A 24261-nucleotide genomic window follows, 5' to 3' on the forward strand; every position below is an offset into this window, starting at 1 on the left:
TACACTGTATTGCTCTTTCCACCTTCGTATAATATTCTTGACAGTCTTCCCCAAACGTTCTCGATAATGTTCAGGTCAGGAGGCCTTACATGCCAATTTAAACCTTTATATTTTCCCGTTACCAAATAATTTTTTACTATGCGAGCAGTATACACAGCTGCATTGTCTTGCTGAAATATATATTTTCTGCCAGCAATCCTGCGAGCATATGTTCCAATTTGCTTTTTAATTAAATTTAAGTAGCCAGCACTATTTATAAGGCTTGAATAAATTTTATTTCCATTTTTCCTCTACATATAGCCGATTCCTCCCCATATCATTACTGTACCGCCACCACATTTTCGACGAGTCAAAACCCTTTGTTCCTTTCTGAAATCATGGAAATAGTACTTGTATCCATCTGGACCATCCAAATTTAGTTTCTTTTCATCCGTGAATACAAGTCGTTTCCACTGAGATTTCACGGCATATACATATATGAAATTTTGTGTATGTACAACGGTGCCTTATCATTTTGTCCACCAGTGTATACTTTCTTTACATTGATCTCTTATATCAGTTTACTGAATAGAATACTTTATTAATTATTATAAATTTAAGTAGCCAGCACTATTTATAAGGCTTGAATAAATTTTATTTCCATTTTTCCTCTACATATAGCCGATTCCTCCCCATATCATTACTGTACCGCCACCACATTTTCGACGAGTCAAAACCCTTTGTTCCTTTCTGAAATCATGGAAATAGTACTTGTATCCATCTGGACCATCCAAATTTAGTTTCTTTTCATCCGTGAATACAAGTCGTTTCCACTGAGATTTCACGGCATATACATATATGAAATTTTGTGTATGTACAACGGTGCCTTATCATTTTGTCCACCAGTGTATACTTTCTTTACATTGATCTCTTATATCAGTTTACTGAATAGAATACTTTATTAATTATTATAAATTTAAGTAGCCAGCACTATTTATAAGGCTTGAATAAATTTTATTTCCATTTTTCCTCTACATATAGCCGATTCCTCCCCATATCATTACTGTACCGCCACCACATTTTCGACGAGTCAAAACCCTTTGTTCCTTTCTGAAATCATGGAAATAGTACTTGTATCCATCTGGACCATCCAAATTTAGTTTCTTTTCATCCGTGAATACAAGTCGTTTCCACTGAGATTTCACGACATATACATATATGAAATTTTGTGTATGTACAACGGTGCCTTATCATTTTGTCCACCAGTGTATACAGGGTGTCCCAAAATTCGTGAAAATCCCGAAAGGGGGTGGTTCCTGAGACCATTTCAAGCGACATTTTCCTTTGTAAAAATGTTATCCGCGGCTTTGTTTAGGAGTTATTAACGAAGAACACGGACCAATCAGAACGCGACCTAGACGCGAGTTGCCCAGTGCGCCAACTGTCTATTGGTCGACTGTGGCAACTTGCGTCTAGATCGCGCTCTGATTGGTCCGTGTTTTCCGTTAATAACTCCTAAACAAAGCCGCGGATAACATTTTAGCAAAGGAAAATGTCGCTTGAAATGGTCTCAAGAACCACCCCTTTTCGGGATTTTCACGAATTTTGGGACACCGTATGTATACGTTACTTGCTTGATTTTCTACTGGCTTTTGATCAATCGCCGGTTAGTAGCATCACACACACAGACTCCGATTATTGGTCTAATCCCCTGTCATGAAATTATGTGGGTAAACTGAATACATTTTCAAACACTAAGAACACATGATCATAATGCTGACGTAAAGCAAAAGTGTTCGTATTTAATTTAATAACCAATACTTTTTTACTCATTATCAGTATAATATTCCCTATGTGCCACATGAATCTTGACTGACCATTTTCAAACGCTGAACGTTTAGCAAAATTTAATGACTACGTTAACGAACACAATTATGACAGTTGCTGCAGTGGAAATTCAAAAGAAATCCATGGACACAGCTGCGCGTTACCTCAACATCCTGTACATTGTTAAAATGTTTTATTAAATACAACGCATCACTTTTACTAAATATTAAAACAATTTAGCAGAAGAAAGTCATGGAGTGACCAGAGCATAACAGCATTGCACTACGACTTTAAATAATAAATTGCATACAATGAATATGACTATCTTTAAGTAAATTACGAGATTGTGGACGTCGCATATATGTGACGTGTTAATATAGTGTACGTAAATATAAAAGAATGTATTGTTTTAATCAAAATAGCTACCATTGGATTCTACACATTGTCTCATACAAATTTCCAGCTTTTCAATTCCGTGTTTATATAAATTCGTCGTTCTGGTGTCAATACATTCCTTAATGGTGTCTTCAACGTTTTCTTCATGGCTGAAGAGATGTTTAAAAAATCTTTAAATGTTTAAAAATTTTTAAATCACATTTAAAGATGTTTAAAAATTTTTAAATCACATTTAAAGATGTTTAAAGATTTTTAAATCACATTCAAAGATGTTTAAAGATCTTTAAATCACATTCAAAGATGTTTCAAGATCTTTAAATCACATTTAAATTGTAAACACATTTAAATGTTTAAAGATTTTTAGGGAAACACCATTTAAGATACTAATGAACCAAAATCGCACATTTCATATGTTACATCCTAATATTATCTTCAACTTACTGAAATGATTTAAAAAGAAATAAACGTCTATGTACACTAACGAGCATAACTGATTCAACACACTTTAAATCAGAATAACTTTTGTATGAATGGACCAAACGACTTAAATTTCTCTGTAAGTATAGAAGAATTAGTTTAGTAAATGACGTCTAAAAAATATTTTGAAAAAATGCATTTGGTCGGAATTGCGAAAAAGAATAGTAAAAATTGATTTTTACTACGTTTTTTAGCTGGGCCAATAACGAAAATTTAAAAGAAGTGTTTGGTCAAAAATTATATACGCTCTGAAAATTTCATTGAAATTGGTTCATTGGTTTACGAGCTATAAACGATCAAAAGTGGTAAAATGGCCGAAAATCTTGAAAAATTTCAATTGTTACCACTTTCGATCCGTTTATAGCTCGTAAACCAATTAACTAATTGCAATGAAATTTTCAGAGCGTATATAATTTATACGAGTTGACCAGACGTCATTTACTAAACTAATTCTTCCACCCTTACAGAGAAATTGAAGTCGTTTGGTCCATTCATAAAAAAGTAATTCTGATTTAAAGTGTGTTGAATCAGTTATGCTCCTTACTGTACCTCCTGTATCTTGCAATTAATGCAGACAATTTTGATTTTCCATAAAAATTCGTTCAGCAATCAATTTCGAGACATTCGTTGGAGTCAGTTCGGTGCACGGACGTCGTCCCTGAAAGGGTTAATAGAGAGGCGAGAGCGAAAGACAGCATTTCCGAACGCACAGCGTCCGGAAAGTGAATAGAGTAGCAGAAAATGTCGGAAGAAAAGCGCTTCCTCGTGCGCTTGCACACAATGAGCGCAAACGAGCGGAGAGATGTAACAAGCGGAGAGAGTGTTCTCGTGTATACGCCGGGTTTGTAACGAGTACAACGAGGGCTCGCGGAAGGAGGATCAAAGCACTTATTTCCGCAAGTGTGTGCGCCGGCAATCAACACGAGCGTGAACCGTTGCGTGACATCAGAACACGCGCGAGAACACGAGTGCGAGGACAGTTAAACGAATGCCTTAGTAAGTGGACTTCCTGCCTGTCGTTTATTTTTCCTTTTTTTCAGAAACCGAAACAATTTACTACATAGTAGATATTTCAAAACAATCATCTCCGATTTCCATGATTTTTTAATATGTTGTCGGGGTTATCGGCGCGAGGTTTTGGTCGGCATTTTAAATAATAAAAGTTGTAATTATGGATGATTCAAAAAATAAGTGAAGAAAGGAATAATATTTGATTGTTGCATATGAAATGTCCGATTTTTAACAATGACGTTAAACAAACGCAATTTTGTGCCCAATGTATTCTATCTACGAATTTCAAGTTTCTTCATTGTATTACGGTAATAATAAGATATAATGGCCGTTTACGTTTTTCATTTACAAGACTGTTATCTTGATTTTGTAGTTCTTTTCTATCGTCAACGACTAGTAAGTTAATTAATCATCACGTTTTGACCAAAAATCGCATAAAAGTTATTTTTCCACACATATAAACGGAATACACGACAGTCGTGTTGGTTGACGTTGACATAAAATTTATTTAAGCGTAAAATTATACATCTAAATTAGAATTGAACATAGAATATTAACACTAAACGTACCACGCTATAAAAGCAACAGGCACGTTGTTGCCTTATAAAAATGGCAAGAATTAATTTATTTAGACTTTGCGCGGTTGTTATTATAATTTGTGCTCTAATAAAGATATTTACTAAGTCATTTCTTATGAAAGTATCTTTATAATTTCATTATTTGTGAAAACAAGATCTAGAACCGGTCATTTGACCGGTCGTGGTACGTTTAATGTTAAGGATTAGCTTTGTATATACCTCAGAGTTATATTATAAATTTTATTATAATTTATTATAAACGTTTTATAAGAGTCACATTCTAAAATCGGACATTTCATATGCAACAACCTAATACCTACAGTGACTCCCACTAATATTCGGACACTCTTAAAAAGACCATAACTTTTTAAATATTGGAATATACGATTTGAAATTTTTGGAGATGTTAGAATAATTGGTTTGCTACACAACGTGACAAAAATTTTTGAAAAAACTGCAAGTTGTCGGAATTGCACAGAGAAAATACTAAAAGTTGTGTTTTTTAACTTTCTTATGTGGGCTTATATGGAAAATTTAGAAAACACGTTACGTAGATCTGTAGCATTTAAACATATTCTGAAAATTTCATGAAAATCGGTCGACGTTGTAACGATCTAAAAACGTTTAAAGATGGTAAAAATTGCAGTTTTTCACGATTTTTGGCCTCCAACTCTAGTAATTCTAAGGATTCTAACATCTTTCAATGGCCGTCGTTTTTCCCCGCATCAACCGATTTCTATGAAACTTTCACAGTGCATTTAATTGACACAGATCTACAATACGTATTTTTTAACATTTCAATATAGGCCCGCATAAAAAAGTTGTAAAATGGAACTTTTAGTATTTTCTCTACAATTCTCCGACCAAATGCAATATTTGAAAAAATTTATGTTCACATCCTGTAGTAAACTAGTTGCTCTAGCTTCCGAAGAAAGTTCAAATCGTATAGTACAATATTTAAAATGTTATCGTCTTTTTTAGAGCGTCCGAATATTAATGGGAGTCACGGCAAGTTACGCGCGGCTGATCATGGCCAGCCGATACTACTTCTTGCGAATACTCTGTAACACGCGATTCCGTCGAATTTTGGAACTTGCTTTTAACATTTGTTCTTTTTTTAGTTTTACAAGTAAACTGACCTAGTGTCCGCTTGTGCCACTCGTCCCGAGACACCCTGTATATAGGATACACCCTGTATTCGCCATAAGAAGAATGGGAATTACGTAAGTCTCATGCTTATTCTTAATTATGCACAATTATACACTCGCCTCTAGATGAGATTTCAATGATTTTTTAATATGTCGTCGGGGACGTTATTCTAACCAAATTTTGTTTTCACGTGTATGTACAACTCCTGCTGTGGTATAGTTCGCAAAAATATATTATGTACATGATATTTCTGACGGATATTTTTCTGATTTTGTTGTTCTTGATTTTCTGATTATTGGTTTGAGTTAGGTTTGGATGAGGGGAGGAATTTACACCCTCCGATTTTATTTCACAATTCACGATTTTTATGTGTGAATAGACTGCGGATTTTATGTAGCCATGTCAAATAGATCAGCCTTTTTGAAAGCGAATTGCTGACATTCGAATAAGCACAACCTATAAAATTATGACAAAAATGGGCACGTGCAATTTAAAGCAGTGAACGAATTACGAAGATTTAAGGACATCAGTGTATTAATTTCTGCTTAATAAGACAATTAAAAGAAAAAAGAATTTTCTATTTGGTTCCTGTGTACTGCAAGCAATGTAAACATTTTTTATTTTGCATAAAGATCCGCACTCTACACATGAACAATAACAATGCTTGAGGTAGCTAGTAGGAATGGGATCAAGTTCAATATGTACTCACGAGTCAATTTCAATAACAAAGTTTCAATTCATGGATTTCGATTACTACTTAAAAGCAATAATGTATCAATGATTATATTTGAAAAGTATTCATGGTATAAAAAATAGGACATTCCATTTAAAAAAATCAATGTGACCTTGAAATGTCCTCCACCACTCCACCCACAAGAAAGCAATTAATACTACGTAATGTAGCCCGTCATACCAAACAACTTTTGTGGGAACACTTTTTTGATAACGACAACGTCTTCCGAGATATCCTGCTGAGCTCATTTCAGCAGGACACCCTGTATATGTATGGAATTATGTACATTTTGAAAATTTCTCCATGTTTAAAATGAGAAATTAAAATTTTTTAAAATGTTTCCATATGTAATATAATTATTTATTTTGTTTGGAAAGCACTCTTTCGCTATTTCGTAAAGCTTTGACATATTTTCTAAGTGAGACTTCTTTATGCGGTCCCTCTCCACCGCATAAAAAAGAACTTTCTTTAAAATGTTGTGAAAAATTATTTGTTATAGCTATGTATGAAGTCTGTGAATATTTTTCTTGTACGGTTCTTTTTCTGCGGTCCCTATTTACCGCACAAAAACAGGTTCGACTGTATTTATTTTCCGTACATAGTCTGTGTGATCTCTAGGAGAAGTTTCCAATTCCTGCGCACCTACTTACTCATAAGAAACAATGTTACTGTTATGTGCAAACGTTCATGTCTCCCATAAAGAGCACATTTGTATTTGAAAAGGAGACGGTCGAAACCGGGATATTATTATTGAAATGCTCAGTCGCGTGACTTACGCCGCGGAAAGTAACGTTATAACGAGATATCGGGGGATGAATGGAAACGCAACAAGCTACACGCTCAATGTGCCAAATTGAGGAGGGTCATTTGTTTGATACAAGCGTCGCTGTGGTAACCCATGACAATTCCCCATCCTCTTTCGTCCTGTGCGTCGCTGTCTCGTTTTTTCCTTCTCTCGGGTGGTTTTTTTTTTTTGTTTCGACGTCGTAATTTCACCGTTGGTGATCGACCTGCACTGGTTCCCGTGATTGGCACGCGTCAATGACAGGAACTGCGGCGCAGTCCCTCGCCATTTCTCACCCGGCCCACGGTGAAATGGTCCACGGTGCGGTCGTCATCGTGCAAAGGCTCACGCTCGAGACTTTGACATCTGTGCCATAAAAGATTAATGGATCATTCGTCTGCTGCTTCGATCCCGATTTCGATTACTCTCTTTCTCTTGACTGTAGCGCGCGTGTATCGCGTCGTTCCTTTCTTTGTCACTCTTTTACATGACTATACCGCTCGAATTGCTTTGCAGTCGCTATTCCACACGCGTAGGAAATATTTTTGACAATGCTCGCTGTAGACTAAACCACTCATTTGCGTGTTTCATTTAGTTTTCGTTTCGTTCAGTATAACTTTATTTTCTCCAAAATTCTTCATTTAGCATATAATATACCACTGAATTAATTCTTTTCTTTGTTGTAACTCTTTTCTCCGACCATACTCCATGGAATTGTTCTGCAGTCGCTGATTCACAGGCAAAAGTTTCGCACGTTTTATTTATTTTTTGTTTTACTTTCATTCAGCTTACTTTCAGTTTCTACAAATTCTTCGTTTAGCATATAATATACAAAGTGAGTCAATTAATTGCACCATCGCTCCTTTCTTCGTAAGGTGGAGTGAAGTAAGTCCGTCTACGGGGCAAGTCCGTTAATTGGTTATTTTTATTAAAATATGAACGAAATTTCTCTATCTTGTATTTATTAATGTAGTATTAGTATGAACTGTTCTACATGGATGTCGCCCAAGAATAAAGGTGTTTCCCACGCTTAAATCAACCAATGCCAAACAGTCACGTGCGAGGTACACGTACAACTTTGAGGTTACCCTAAGCGTGCAATAGTTTACAAATTATTAATATATTCTGTGTTGTTATTTTAGGTAAGTACGACAAATATTGATGTAGGTTTACATTAAATAAACCGTTTTTATTGTTTTGAAATTTATTGAGAAAAACACTAGGATGATCTTGCCCCGTAAATATTACTACGCGGGGCAAGTGCGTACTATCACGGTGGGGTAAGTCCGTACTGCATGGGTAACTATAAAACTGAACAATATATTTAATGCAATAAAAAGCATTTTGTAGCAGGCTTGATAATAATTCTTTTCTTGCCCCGTAGCACTTGAAACAAGATTCGCGAAAGCATTTTTAACTCTCAGAGACGGACTTGGCCTATTTTCGGGGCAAATTTAACCGTTCCATTAAAAAGCCATGGATTATGAGTTTTTAAAAATTATGATATTGATTTCTTAAAATTTTTATACTTCCTTTTGATACAGCACGATTATTGAAAATCCTATTAAACTCTTGCCCTGCAATACGGTGTCAGACTCGTGACGAAGATTCATAACACAGTCTAATAAATATGGATGTTATTAATTTACTTTCAACCGACGAGAAATTCTATTTTGCAGACTCTGTTCAAAATCTCCGTCACCAGTCTGGCACGATATTGTAGAGCAAGGGACTAATAGGATTTCCAATAATTGTGCTGTATCAAAAGGAAGTATGAAAATTTAAAGAAATTAATATCATAGGTTTTAAAAGCCTATAATCAATGGCTTTTTAATGGAGCCTTCAATAGCAACAATAATTTCAATTGTGAAGCAAAGTGGCGTCATTTAATCATCCGAATGAAGATTTCTAAGATTCCTTTCCATACGATAATTGAAAATCATATTAGGTGTGCAAATAAGTTCCTTCCCCTTTTTTCTACGATCATAACTTCTGACTGAATTCGGATTAATTCCCTATTTTGGTGCAATATGAAAGAGCGTTCTTTTAGTAGTTTTAAGAAGGGTCGTGATAAGCGCTCTAAGAGTTTCCAGTCCTATGCAGCAATTTCAAGCAATATGGCGTGCGAGAAGCATCATTTGCCTCGCTGCTTACTCTTTGCATTCCAGCTTAGGAAATCAGCTGTTGAAGCTACTGAAATGTCTGTGCGGCATGCGGCACTGGGGCAAAACGCTGTATGTATGTATCTTACAGAACATGTAAAAAGTCGTACCAAACATTTAAAGCCGGAAATTTAAATATAGAAAACGATGCTCGTTCAGGTGCTCCGAGAAAGTTCGATGACGGAGAGTTAGAGAAATTGCTCAACAAAAATCCGATTCCTGATGCAAGAAGAATTGGCAGAAAGATTGGGAGTCACACCAGACAAGATTTTACTTATTACATTTCATGTAATAGAATCTTGAATTTGGAAAAAAGGGGAAAGAACTTATTTGCACACCTAATAATATGCTTCCGGTAGGCAAAGCGTGAAGATTTCGATTTCAGGGTAGTCTGCTGTACACATTGAGTTCGATCGCAGCAGAGCTGGGGAAAATAGTATTTTAAATAGTAAATAATAAATATATAATCCTATTTATTTTAAAGTATGTGTACAACTTTGAAAATGAAATATTTTATTTGATACAGTAATTTTTGGAAATAAAATAATTTATTCGAGGCAGTGTTTTTCTTTGAAAATAGTACTTGAAAATAGTATTTTAGTTGAAGAATATTGGGAATATTTGTTTTTTTTTTATTTTCAATTTCAATTTTAAATATTATTGCATATTATTGCATTTATGAGTGTAAATAGTTTCTTAACGATAAGGTAGACTGTATGTTTATGCGGTTCCTCAGAGAGAGATTGTTAAAATATAAGTATTTTATTTTATGGATCAAATTGTTGAAATAGAAATATTTTATTTCGAGGTTCAGATTGTTAAAACAGAAATATTTTATTTTGAGGTTCAGATTGTTAAAATAGAAATATTTTATTTTCGAAATTGTATTATATATCTGATTTAAAACACTATTTTCCTTAAGCAAAATAAAATCTAAAATATTCAATAGTATTTGAAATAGTTGTTTCGCCAAATAATGCCCACCTCTGGCTCGCAGCTCCAGATACGCGACGCATTAGTTTATCTGTCGCGGATCGATCCGGAGAGGATCGCGAGGCGTTAATTCCTCAAAACCAGTGCGTCAAACCGCACTTCCTCCGCCAGACCCGTCTCCTCTCGGCAAGACTCGGCTTTGGTCTCTCTCTGCACGTGAATCGTGATTACCGCTTATGTGCGATGCACCGTTGTCGACGTCGGTCGCTCGCACGAACGATTATCGACGGTGTAGCGCGCGTGCGAGAAGCGTTCGTTCGGTCCGCGTCTCTTCCTGGAAAGGATCGGAGATTGGTGACGCCTCAGGATCACTGGAGCAGCATGATCCGATGCGAGGGGTTTGCTCGATCGCGTATTCAGTGGCCTTGATATAATTACATCGGCCTGGTAGCCATCTAAGCGACACTCTTGTCCCGTTAACGACACTGTCTTGCGGCGTTTCCCGTCGACGACGTTATCGACGCTCTTCTATACGTAATTGCGCGCAGCCGGCTACCAACACAACCGCAGATCTAACCCTTGGACGAAGAAGAAACTCGCGAGGAGTGTGCCTTTCGCACTCGCACGATGCGGGCAAATTGTCCCAAGTCTCTTTTCGGTTACTTCACATTTCCGTTCCCTCACATTCATTATTTTCGTTTTTGTTTCAAATACTTATTTCGGCTGCTTTTTACTTTACCGGACTCAACATTTGTGCTTTTCTCCTATAAATTATGATGTATTTAGTATGTAATCCAGTAGATTTGTAGTCAGAGCGGCTGCAGATCGAAGTTTCGATCCTGTAGGATCAATGGTTCAGGAGTTATGCTTGCTTAAAGTTGTACAGTTGTACATCGAAAAATAATTAATCACCTGCTTGTTATTTTATCGTTTTTTTTTACTACTGTGTCAATTTGACACCGAGGGACGGATTCAGTTCATGAAATGAGGGTTATGAATTAATTAATTTGATAGCGCTAATGAAATAGATAGTAGGATAGTAAAGAGATAGTAAATGTCATGATTGAATCTGATCGATTCAGTTGATATATAGCTCTACCCGCTCCATAAATCAGTCGATAATTCAGTCAGAGAGGTAACCTCTGATTTAGTATAGCATTCGACTGAAAATAGTAACCCCTACCACTGCGAAATTCAGTCGTTCAGTAAAACAGTCGACTGAAAATAGTAACCCCACCACTGCGAAATTCAGTCGTTTCACTAAAACTAGTTGACTGAAAATAGTAACCCCCACCACTGCGAAATTCAGTCGTTCTACTAAAACTAGTCGACTGAAAATAGTAACCCCCACCACTGCGAAATTCAGTCGTTTTACTAAAACTAGTCGACTGAAAATAGTAACCCCCACCACTGCGAAATTCAGTCGATAGTTTAGTAAAACTAGTCGACTGAAAATAGTAACAGCTACTATCGACTAAATCGATAGTTTTTAGTCGATTGCGCCCATCACTATCTCCATCGCGCACGCGCAACGTGTCACATATTACTCTGGTCATCAGAGAAGGGGTACCTCGTATTCCCCTCGAGTGACGGTTCGGTCACTTTCTGGCGACACTGTGCGCAACACCGTATAGGTTAGGTTCGCTCTCGATCACATCGATCGATAACCGAATCCCTCATCGTGCGGACCTGGCTGGCCACAAAAACTAGCAAATAGTGAGTTACATACATAATCAAATAAACTTATTTAGAGCTCTACGGTACAATGGCGGTCGTGCGAATCAGTTCCAAAGAACAGCGAGGAAGCATAGTAGGCAGAGTCAGCTGGCGAAGTCGAGTAGGAACGTGGCGTCGCGACGTCGCAGAACTAACACTGTCACCGTTGACAAATCTACAACCATCCTTCGCTGATAAATTCAATTAAATAATTATACTTCACCTCCGGCCGGTGTCCCCTCCGTCGTTGCCACGTTGCAGCGCGAGCCAATCCTAATCTTGAAGACGCCGCGCCGCTCCGGGTCGGGCAACGAACAAGCGAGGAGCCATTTCTGAAGTTTATAGCCGGTCCGGGATCAGCCGAAGCGGGCGAGAAACGGGGAGGGCGGTTCGTCTTAATATAAAGCGAGTTGGTAAGTTCGGCGCAGCCAGCAGAAGCTAACTTATAATGCGATTTGTTTAATCGGCGCCGACTACTTTGTTCCGCGCGGCGTTTTCCGTCGTTCTTCGCGAGGAATGGGCCTTCTTCTTCGGCTTCCCTCTTGTCGCTATCTTATTGTTAGCCACCTCTCCGCCCCGCCGCACCCGCCAACCGTCGTGGCGATCTCTGCTGTCGCGCAATCCGTTCGACACTATCCGAACTAACGTTGCGATTCTACCAAACAGATTCATCAACACGTCTGGCAGTTCTCTGCTCTTCCTCCTCTCTTTTAACACTCTGTTCACGAAGCACCAAAAGCGACTATTCTACACTACTTTGCAAGTAACGAGTGTCTATGCAATTTTTTAGCTGTGTTTTTCTAATAGACAAAGTCTGAATAAAATGAATCTTCTCGTTCTTATAAGGGAACATGTACCCGTTAATTTTAAGCTACAGTGCGTTTAATGTCCGTGCTGGACGAAATGATAGGATGTCCGACATATTCGAATATTTTGTGTAACTTAAGAGAAGAAAATGCACACATTTTGTGCATCCTATGTATCGGATGCGTCCTCGAAAATGAGCATGCTAAATCTGAAGTTTGCAAAGTTTAACGAGATATAGGGCTAGTGGGATCCGCTCAATGTGGCCGTTTATGGCTTACCGCTTCTACTTACATTAACCTCGTATACGTGCGCGTCAGCAAAAAGATTCGAAGCTGACTGTGTCGAAATCTGAAACATATACAAATAATCTTTATTATTCCTTGTTATTATGGAATAAGTCGTTAGAAAGATTTGTGAGACGATGAACAAACATTCAAAAATAAACAACAACGAAATACCATTTTGACCCAGCATTTCAAAGACATCATCTAATTACTGCAAGAATTTTCAGATCTCAATAAAATCAAAATTGTACTAAATTCTGTCGAATTTTATATTCGACATACATACCCTTTTTTGAAAATTTTCGGAAGCCATACTACTTATTACTCAGCCTCTAAATAATTTGTTACCACTTTCTTTTTCATTCATTATTTTTATTCAAAGAGAACACATATACGTTTAATAGATGTAGTAATTTTATTTAAAAAATTATCTTAATCGAGAGTAATGTGTTTTAACACTTTGCCCACCGGAAGCCTATCAATAGAATTTTCAATAATTGTGCTGTACCAAAAGAAAGCATATAGAAATTTTCTTTTACATTGCAATCTTAAATGAAACTATTAGATGACGTTTGCGAGTGATTTGTTAGCTCACAATAAAAATTGCTGTTGCTATTGAAGCATTAAAAAGTGTTTAGCCATGTACCATAATTTTTTCAAAATTATGCAATAATCACCGGTCTGTAATGTGTTAATAACATATTTAGCTACTTCAGTCCTACGGTTAAAAATTGGACATTTCCTATGCAACAGTCTGATACAATTACCAGCGGAAGAAGTTTCGCTGGTCAACGTACGCGACGAAGGATCGAGCCACCATAAAAATTTCTATAAACCTGAGATTCCGATTTATGAGACCGTTTCTTGTCGATCCCCCTCGACCTCCGCGGCAATCAATACCGAAAAGATCTATATAACGTATCCAGCAACTCCTCAGCGATTCAATGTTTTTACCGCAACGCTTCGCACCGGAAGCGCCGTTTCTTCCCGCTGCTGTCTCATTCCCGCTCGTCCTCACCAATCTTCCATTGCTCCCGGCCGGAAGGAACCCCTCGTAGCTCTTCGCCGCCTGCTGCACCCCCGTTCCACCCCCACGCCGCCAGTTTCTCTCTCATCCCCGATCCGAGGCGAAGCTAGCCGAATTAATAGACACTTTACCTTCCCTTTTTGGACAATTTGAGAATTAGCGTCGACTGGATGTAACTCATTCATGGGTAGTTAACGACGACCGGTCTTTCAGGGGTGGGTTGGCGGAGGGAACGTTTTCGAGGGGAGTGGGAGTAGTGGGTCGGAGATGGTGGACGGTTGCGCTTAATACGCGAATCATAAGTCCCGAAGTTCTTATACCGCGAGCTGCCCCGTAAGGAATGGCCGAAGGGAAAGAAGCCGCAAAGAAACTCCCAGGGAAAAAGAAGGTCGCGGCCGGATGACGAAGACGATGGCTGGTGTGTGCTGGTGTACCAACCCCTTCGCCAACCCCCCCGCCGCCCTTGCAGGCAGGATAGCGACGGTTTGCCGATGAAGTGGTGGGGAGGGAGAGGCGGCGGAGGTGGCGGCAGAAGAATATGCGGCTGCAAGAAAGAGCCGTCCAATATTTCAGCGCGGGACGATCGCGACTGAGCGACCAGAGCAGCGACCACTTGAAATATCTTGTCGCCGGGCGAAAACTTTCAGACCCCGGCGAACTGAAACATGCTGACGTAACCAGAGAAGATGGCGGACCGGGAACCGGCGGCTCCGGTCGTCGCTGGAACAACCTACGATCGTCGATGGCCACTCCACCGACCTGTCCTGCCCCGCTTTCCTATGTACGTATCAACGGGGTCGCGGTCAGTCACGAGACCGAAAAAAAGCAGACATCGCAATTGTTATAAGTAGAGTGCAGATATTTATGCAAAATAATCATGTTTTCCATTGATTGCGGAAAGCAGGAATAATATAAAAATTTGATTTCATCCTTTAACGACTTTGCTGCGTTAGAAACAACATTACAGCATGCCTGAATTTTTTAATTTCTTCTTAGTTATACGTAGACTGCGGATTTTATGCAAAATAAGAATTTTCTGCATCAATTTTAAAAACCACAGGTCAAGGAAAAAGTTCTTTACTTCTTTAATAATTTTAGTGAGTTGAGAATAATACACTGGTGTTTCTAAATTCTCTTCGCATCTAATCTTTTATAAATTAGACTTACCTATTTTTGTAATAAATGCATAAAATCCGCAGTCTATGTAGTTATAAGATAAAATTTAAGAGGTAATAGTTACATTTAATTAACCAATTTTGGTTATGAATAATTATTATGAGCGGCTAAAATTATTTTGGCTACCAGTAATCATTAAAAATGACCGGAACTTTTTTTGGTTACCGGTAATAATTATCGGCGACCAGATATTTGGTTGATCACCAACCGGTAGGTATTATCAATGACCGGGATTTGAGGTGAAATCCTACTCAGTACATAAGACCATGTAACCCAGATTGTCCGGGTTAGGCGACTTATGACAGAGTTGGGCAAAAATTTAATCAACAATTGAGGAATAAATTTCTACTTCAATCGTTAATCTTATATTAATAATCTTATATTATAATAATCTTATAATCGTTAAAATTGCGATTAATGATTAAATTCTTATTAATCGTTAATTGGGAATAACGGTTAAAGTTCTACTTTAGTCGTTAATTGCGATTAACGATTACATTCCTTTCAATTGTAATTGTCAATCCGATGATTGATTAATGATTGACTGCTGAAATTTCGAAATGAAATACGGAATCAAAACTATATGAATACTGAAAAAATGTAAACTGAGTATAGGTGTCATTTGGTTTGTTGGTGAGTCGGTAAATTCTGTTTACGTGCTTTTATGTTTTCTTTTTATGATTTCTTTTTTTAATCAACGATTGACGATTAACTTCATCAATCGATTGAATCAGTCCGATTTTTCGATGATTTCTTTTTTTAATCAATAATTGACGATTAACTTCATCATCAACCGATTGAATCAATCGTCGATTTTTCAATGGTTACCTTTTTTCACCGTACGCATTAATCAATCAATCTTGATTAAAGTTTTAATTGATTAATGCCCAACTCTGACTTATGATTTAGCACGTCATGGCCTAATTGTACCAACTCTATTTAAATTTTAACTACTTCCTGTAACTACACATTCTCTTGAATATTTTTTCTTTATCCAATGTTCTCAATTTTTATATATAGTCATTTTCTATTTGTACAACGACCAAGTTAAAATAGAAACGTACACTAAATTACAGCGACAGAACACAAAATAACATACAAATAATTGAGATTACGAAGGGGTAACTTTTGCAAAGTTTGTCCATTTTCTTACCGTTACGAAATTATCAGAATCTACCGAAAAAAGTGAGTGCACGCGCAAATAAAAATCTTCTTAGTTTCAATTTTACGAGAATATTTCATCTGCGTCACACAGAAGTATATAAAAGGAAGAACGCTAATACAAGTTTCTACGTTCCCATTTTTTGGTGCATTACTCATCACGACGAAATCGAAAGCTCTTCCTATCGTGCTCCAGTCCTCCTTACTTTTTACCCCTTTCCTCTCTCATTGTAATCCACGCAAAACCATAAGATGTTCAAAAGGCTCTCGCACAGTTATCAAATGAATGATTCGCGTCTCTTCTAATTTTTCTCCTTCAATCAAAAGCCCAGAAATGTTAAACCAATGGATTTTCGAACTAACGCAGGATTAATGTAGCAGTATTTTATTCAGCATTTTTCCCAAAAATAGAAAATAATGTTTTCTTCCACTTTTTGTAAATACTTATTGTCATACAACAGCATTTTGCCATTTCTCTTCATTAACGCGCATGAACTTGAATATTCTGTATGATTCCCGGAGAACGAAACACCTATGTGTCACTGTTAAATTTTTCAGTAGAAAAAAAAACCGTTGAGAATATCTGTTGAACTTTTATAATATATGAAGGCTAAAATATGGTGTCACAGATTCTCCTTTGGCTTCATGTATGCAATAATGGATACGAAATCAAGTTTTCAAATTTTTTCACAATTAGAATATTCATGAGAACGCACGCACACATGGATACAGTATACATATAACTAGACTGCGGAACTTTATGGAAAATAAAAATGTTTTGCATTGATTGTGGGCAGAAACAACATAAAAATTGATTTCATCCCTTAACGACTTTGTTGCATTAGGAGTTTTATATTTTATATTTCACCCAAACAATTTCTTCATAAATGTATAAAGATCCACAGTCTATATGTTATAACAAATATCATTTCTTAGATAGACAGATAAATTTCTTTAAACTATTCTTAGTTTTCTACATAAATGTTAGTTTTGCAAAATCATCCTGTAGAGAGAAGTTTCCTATTTCGTTTTATGAATGTCTGTATGTGATAATCAAAGCACGAAACAGAATTTTATCACAATCTAATTAAGATTGACTTGTACCGGTAATTTCTAAAGATTTTGATTAGTAAGGGTAATGAGTACACTAATATTCTTAAGAAATTAAATTTTTCTACTAATTTCTTGTTGAGAAATGTATATTGTACTTAATGAAAGCAGAATCATTCATCAGAAAGAGAACTATCGTGTTTAGAAAAAGGGGAGAATCTAACATATCCCTTTTTTAGATAAAAAAGGGATGAGAACAAAAGTTTCGTTCTATTGGTGTAGTGTCAGAAGAAAATGTCGCCACATTTCAGCAAAGAATTTCGACATCAATTAACACCGTAAATAAGTGATAATTTTAAGATTCGAAAAACAATATTAACACTAGAACTACTGGACGAGTCAAAACGACTTGCTTCTGATTTGTTCTTTCAGAAGTATTAAAATTATAAATATGTTTTACGGAGAAATTTTTTTAGTGAATTTCTCTATCGAAGTACATATTTAAATAAAACTGGTACGAAGTCTAAATAAATGCAATTTTGTCATTATTATAAGGCAATGTATGCCAATCGCGTTTAATGCTCCGTGGTTCTAGTCGTATCTCTGGACGAGATATCTCGCGACCCAGTATTGGCCGATGAACGCTCCTGACGAGATATGTCGCGCCCCTTGCCATCAAAATTAGCTATAGACGGTATGGTAGTAACATCACACTCAAGAAACATTGCATGGACTAGCGCCATTGTTGTTAGACGCAAGTGGTAGAAGAAAAGTAATAGGAGCATACCATATATGCTACGCAGAACCTAATAAAACACGCAGAAAAACAAGAAAAAGTTGCCAAAAGTGCATGAAACCAGTTTGCGATGAACACGCGCACACAAATACAATATGTAAAAATTGTCATATTATTAATCAATTACTATAATTTAATATTTTAGGTTCATAAACAAGTAGCATTGAGAATTTTGTATTCTGTATAATTTCTTTCCAAAATTTCCATTCGAAATGCGTCCAAGTATGATATAATATTTCGTGTATGGTTACCCGGGTTATACAACAACCATATATACAAGTTTGAGGTTTAGTTCCTCAAAATATTTTACACAAATTTTTTCCACGAAACGTTAATCGACTTAAAATTGTAGAAAGAATGGGGATCCAGAACGGTTTTGCAATATTTTGTCAGGATCGGTTGCCTATACAAGGGTTAATCACTTCGTTCTCAGTGACGCGTTATGTCGCGACGTCGATACCGTTCGTATAAGGTCACATTCTTTTCCTGTCCATTTCCAGCCGGAAACATTGCTTTCAGGGTAACATTTTTTCGAAAAAGCTCATGTAATAATGAAGTACGCGAGATATGTCGTCTGTAATACCACACGAACGGTATTGCATCGCGTGATAACACGTCTCTGATCTGTACAAAGAGTATCGGCGTCGCGTCATAACTCGTCTGTGACCCTATACGAAAGGTATCGATATCGCGACATAACACGTCCGGGGGAACGGAGTGGTTAAGCAGCGACTCTCGAGCAGAGTTGGGCAAAAATTTAATCAACGATTGACGAATTTTCAACTTAATCGCTATTAACACTTTACCTACCGGAAGCCTATTAATAGGCTTTAAAATAGTTGTGCTGTACCAAAAGAAATAGAAATTTTCTTTTACATTGCAATCTTACATGAAACTGTTAGATGACGTTATTGAGGATGACTTGTTAGTTCACAACGAAAATTGCTGTTGCTATTGAAGATTCCATTAAAAAGTGTCTAGCCATGTACCACAATTTTTTCAAAATTATGCAATAATCACCGATCGGTAATGTCCTACTTTAGTCGTTAATTGCGGTTAACGATTACATTCATTTCAATTGTAATCGTCAATCGGATAATTGATAACGATTAACTGCTGAAATTTCAAATCAACACTGTATGAAAAACATACTGAAAAAAATGTAAACTGAGTTTTCGTTGAGATATATTTCTATCAATTCTCCATCTCCGTTCTCTGTCTCTGTCTCTCTCCTTATTACAATTTATGTATAGACCGTGCGGCGATTAACTTCAACAATCGATTGAATTAGTCTCCGATTTTCGATGATTTCTTTTTTTAATCAACGATTGACGATTAACTTCATCAATCGTCGATCTTTCAATGATTATCTTTTCTAATCGTACGCATCAATCAATCAATCTTGATTAAAATTTTAATTGATTAATGCCCAACTCCGCTCTCGAGCGGTTCGAAGCGATGTCCTTGTAATTTCGCGGTGCAGCAGCGTAGAACGTAAAATATGTTAAGTGGTTGGGCATAAACGACCCTGCCCAATAAAATCGCGATCCTGTGAAAAGTGGTATGTACGCGGAAGCCGGTGTGTCGGTGTCTCTGGTTGGTCCGTCGGGCGTGAGTCGAAGGTCGTGGCAGGCAAGTTAGTCGAAGAGGGAACAAGGTCGATACAGTCGATGTGTAATGTGGCCCGATATCAGCCGAGGCCGAATAATGCTGCGGAGGTGAGAGAGCCGCGCGTCTGGTTCCGCCGCTTAGGGGTTGAAGTGAAACTGAGCTCACGGGGACGAGAGCGGGACGTCGTCGGCGCCGGGACGGCGCGCCACGGCGCCACGTGGCCAACCCCAACACCAACGAACCAGGACACCCACACATCCACCGGGAACAGCTAAAGAGTGGAGGTAACCTTCCGCGTCCTTCTTTTTCCTCTTCCCTTCCCTTGCTTTTACTCACACTCGCGAGGACAAGCCCCACACACGTCCTCCCTCCCTCCATCCAGGACTATCTCAAATTGCCGGGGATATCGCGCTCCTTCTTTCCTTCTATCGGTGTCCATCCCCTCCCTCGCGAACAGTAGAACAGAGGGCCAGATACGTAAGAGAACGATTCCTCGATAATGGTCGTTTCTCCAACTCGTAAGGTGTATCGGATCATTTTTTTAACTGGCCGGTCCACAGTGGTCCGAGCGGCCGATTTAGCAGTCAGAGTTTAGCAGAATTACAATTTAATTTCTCCAGGAATTATAATTACAAAGTAATTGAATTACATCGTAATTCAGACATATTGTAATTTATAATTCAGATCTTCGTTCAATTAAATTAGAATGTAATTCGTAATTGCAGTTGGAGTACAATTATAAAATACTTTGTAATTAAATTATAATGTAATTCGTAATTGCAATTCGAGTACAATTATAAAATACTTTGTAATTAAATTAGAATGTAATTCGTAATTGCAATTCGAGTACAATTATAAAATACTTTGTAATTAAATTAGAATGTAATTCGTAATTGCAATTGGAGTACAATTATAAAATACTTTGTAATTAAATTAGAATGTGATTCGTAATTGCAATTGAAGTACAATTATAAAATACTTTGTAATTAAATTAGAATGTAATTCGTAATTGCAATTGAAGTACAATTATAAAATACTTTGTAATTAAATTATAATGTCATTCGTAATTGCAATTGGAGTACAATTATAAAATACTTTGTAATTAAATTACGATGTGATTCGTAATTGCAATTGGAGTACAATTATAAAATACTTTGTAATTAAATTATAATGTAATTCGTAATTGCAATTGGAGTACAATTATAAAATACTTTGTAATTAAATTACAATGTAATCCGTAAGTGCAATTGGAGTACAATTATCAAATACTTTGTAATTAAATTACAATGTAATCCGTAATTGCAATTGGAGTACAATTATAAAATACTTTATGATTAAATTAGAATGTAATTCGTAATTGCAATTCGAGTACAATTATAAAATACTTTGTAATTAAATTACGATGTGATTCGTAATTGCAATTGGAGTACAATTATAAAATACTTCGTAATTAAATTACAATGTAATCCGTAAGTGCAATTGGAGTACAATTATAAAATACTTTGTAATTAAATTACAATGTGATTCGTAATTGCAATTGCAGTACAATTATAAAATACTTCGTAATTAAATTACAATGTAATCCTTAATTGCAATTCGAGTACAATTATAAAATACTTTGTAATTAAATTACAATGTGATTCGTAATTGCAATTCGAGTACAATTATAAAATACTTTGTAATTAAATTACGATGTAATTCGTAATTGCAATTGGAGTACAATTATAAAATAGCGTTACGTATTATCTAGGAGGACGAGGAATAGAAACTACGCCGCATAGACAGCAAACAAGTATATGAAAGAAAAATTATAAAAATATATCGCACTTCTTCAAAGTTCTGGTCTATAATTTGAACAACTGTATTTGAATTATATTGTATTTCAATTACACATCTAATTAAAATACTTAGTAATTGAATTAATTGAAAGGTTTGAATTATATAATTCAGTTACGACGTAGTTGAATTACTATATAATTGAGATACAATGTAATTCAATTGTGTAATTGAATTGCAATGTAATTGAATTAGCACAACTCTGCTAGCAGTTCACTTGGTAGAAAATTATTTGTCTTATATCGGTGTTTAATGCATCTACATTACTTTCTAAATGTCTAACAATGCCGGAAATGTCGATTTTAATAAAATTTAATGAAAATTATAATTAGAACAAGCATTTAAAAATGAGTATTTCGTGAATACGATTTTTGATAGATAAAATTACTAATTTTCTTTTGTTAAATTTTTTTAAAAAATGAAGAGCATTCCTTTACCTTGAAAATTGCGTATCTGAAATTTAAAATTACAGTTCGTTATTTACTAAATAATTCTTAACGGACTAATGAAAGTTGTTGAAGTTATTATAATAGATGCTTGGACAAGGAAATTTATTCCACTTATTTTCCATAAATGAATTTTTATAATTTCAATAATTAGAAAATATAAAACCGGTTATTTGACCGTGGTAGGTTTAGTGTTAAAACGACAATAACGTCTTTAGCCCTTTGCCGTTCAAAGTATTTTCTCTCTTTTGTTTCAGAGCATGTTTCAACATCGTGCAATTCAATTATGTCTACATATGTAGCTTTGCTAGCCCGCGCAGAGCAGCTGGGAAATACATTTGTTGGTACGTACTGAAAAATGTATTATTTAAGTTTTCACTTGTGCATTTTTTTTATGAATCATGCGTTCTGTTGATAGTGATACCTATTAGTTAAATGAATGAATCATGATGGATCTTCGCCAGTCAGTTTTTGTTACATTAAGTAAATCGCTGCGGCGATGTTAAATTTCTAGGGTTACCGGTTCGGCAGTCAACGCATTAATTTCGGTATACTTGAAACTTTAATGATAATCCCGTTTGTATTTAACTCACAGAATGTAGAATTAACTCGCGAACGGGACAATCGTGGCACGTGCGGTGCACACAGAGATTTGCCAAATGGGATAATTGTAGTGCGTGTGCGAACAGGATAATTGCGTTGCGTAATACGTATCGACAAACGTAGAGTGTATGTGTGCGAGCCTATTAGGGACAACGGTGTTAAATATAAACACACTAAAATGAATTTCTGTTGATGAATAGTGTTGAAGCAAACTATCATAAAAGGTATCTCGAAAGAGGAACAGTTTTTTCACAATAAGAACACAGAAGGTTCAGCTATAATAATCTCTCTCTAATTAAATGTAATAGTAAAACATTTTTCAGTATATTCATCAATAAAACAGGTAAAAATGTTCAATTCGTGTTGAACAATAATAATCTCTCTGTATTTAATATAGTGATACTATTTCATAATATGTTCGAGGATAAAACACGTAAAACTGTTCAGCAATATTTTAAAAAAAAAATTGTAAGTTTATCCTGTAGTTTATTCAATAGTAATATTATTTCATAATATGTTCGAAAATAAAACACCTAAAATTGTTCAAGCTGTCTTCAAATTATATTAAAAAGAAATGTTGCTTCTCTATCAAAAAGTTCCTCGTATAAATGAATACAAAGGTTTATTAACCCCTGTGGTTTAGTACAGTTAGTGTAATCAAAGTTGACATTTATCAGAGAAACTTGTGAACAAGTTGACTGAATTATATGAACACAGAATTAACTTGTATTAAAGTAATTTATACATTCCTACAACAGTGAATGTGATTAAATAAAAATGGCATTCTTTCCAAGTGAAATTAGCTGGAACAGTACTGGAGTTTTAAAGTAATCTGGTACTTCCGAATTCTCCTCGACAAGAGGAGGACATGTACGACAATGTAACGGCGACGCAATGATCTATGATTCACGAAGAACTCGATTGTCTCCCTGCACGTGTATTTTTACGTCGACTGTCAATCATAGTTAGAGTGTTTGCCTACGTGGATATGCAAACACTCATCTAAGAATACATATACGTCTCGCGAGCTTCTATTGCATTCAGACAATTAGATCTACGATTAGACCGCCAGACGTTCCTGCAAGTAGCTTCCTCAATATTTTTTGGGGAACGGTGCTTTTTTTATTCATTCAAAGTCTCCAAAATAGAATGATTCTAACGATCTTCGGAAGTGATACCAGAAAACGAAAAAATTAGAGAATTATAACATTATGTCTCGTAACAGACAGCATCTCGGAAGACGGAATAAAATTGGCTGAAGACTTTTCAAATCTCAAACTTTTCTTCAAGTGAAATGTACAGGGTGAGTCACCTAACGTTTGTACCACAAATATCTTTGTTGTTTTCAAAGATACGTTAAATGTCTTGAGGACAAAGTTGAATGGTAAGTTTTTATGTCATTTTTTTAGAAATATCAAGGTCACCTTCATTTTTTTAAATGGAACCATCCTTTTTAAACAATTACAATGACAGTCCCATTCATTACGAATTCAGTGATTGTAATTATTCAAGGTGATTCAATGTCACAGACAGAGAATTCGTATTAAGATTTAAAGTATGAGAGCAGAATACATTTATTAGGAGACTTTTAGTAAACGTACTAAGGTCCCACAATGTCATTGAATGTTTTCAATCATTTTCCAAACACGATTGCGCCTTATTACCATTGCGTCTTATTCCCATTATTCAATACACTGTTTACATTATTAAATATGTTGG

General features: G+C 36.2%; 1 long non-coding RNA gene across 1 annotated transcript in view; it reads left to right on the top strand.

Annotated features, from left to right (window-relative positions):
• The first annotated feature begins 3036 nt into the window (after positions 1-3036).
• The window catches only part of LOC143213716 (uncharacterized), a 35591-nt gene continuing 14366 nt past the window's right edge, over positions 3037-24261 (top strand). The window contains exons 1-3 of the long non-coding RNA XR_013010021.1: positions 3037-3675; positions 5390-5491; positions 22197-22283. This is a non-coding gene — a long non-coding RNA (uncharacterized LOC143213716). The remainder of the gene's footprint in view (positions 3676-5389; positions 5492-22196; positions 22284-24261) is intronic.

The sequence above is a fragment of the Lasioglossum baleicum genome, chromosome 11 (assembly GCF_051020765.1).
Source record: "Lasioglossum baleicum chromosome 11, iyLasBale1, whole genome shotgun sequence".
NCBI lineage: Eukaryota > Metazoa > Arthropoda > Insecta > Hymenoptera > Halictidae > Lasioglossum > Lasioglossum baleicum.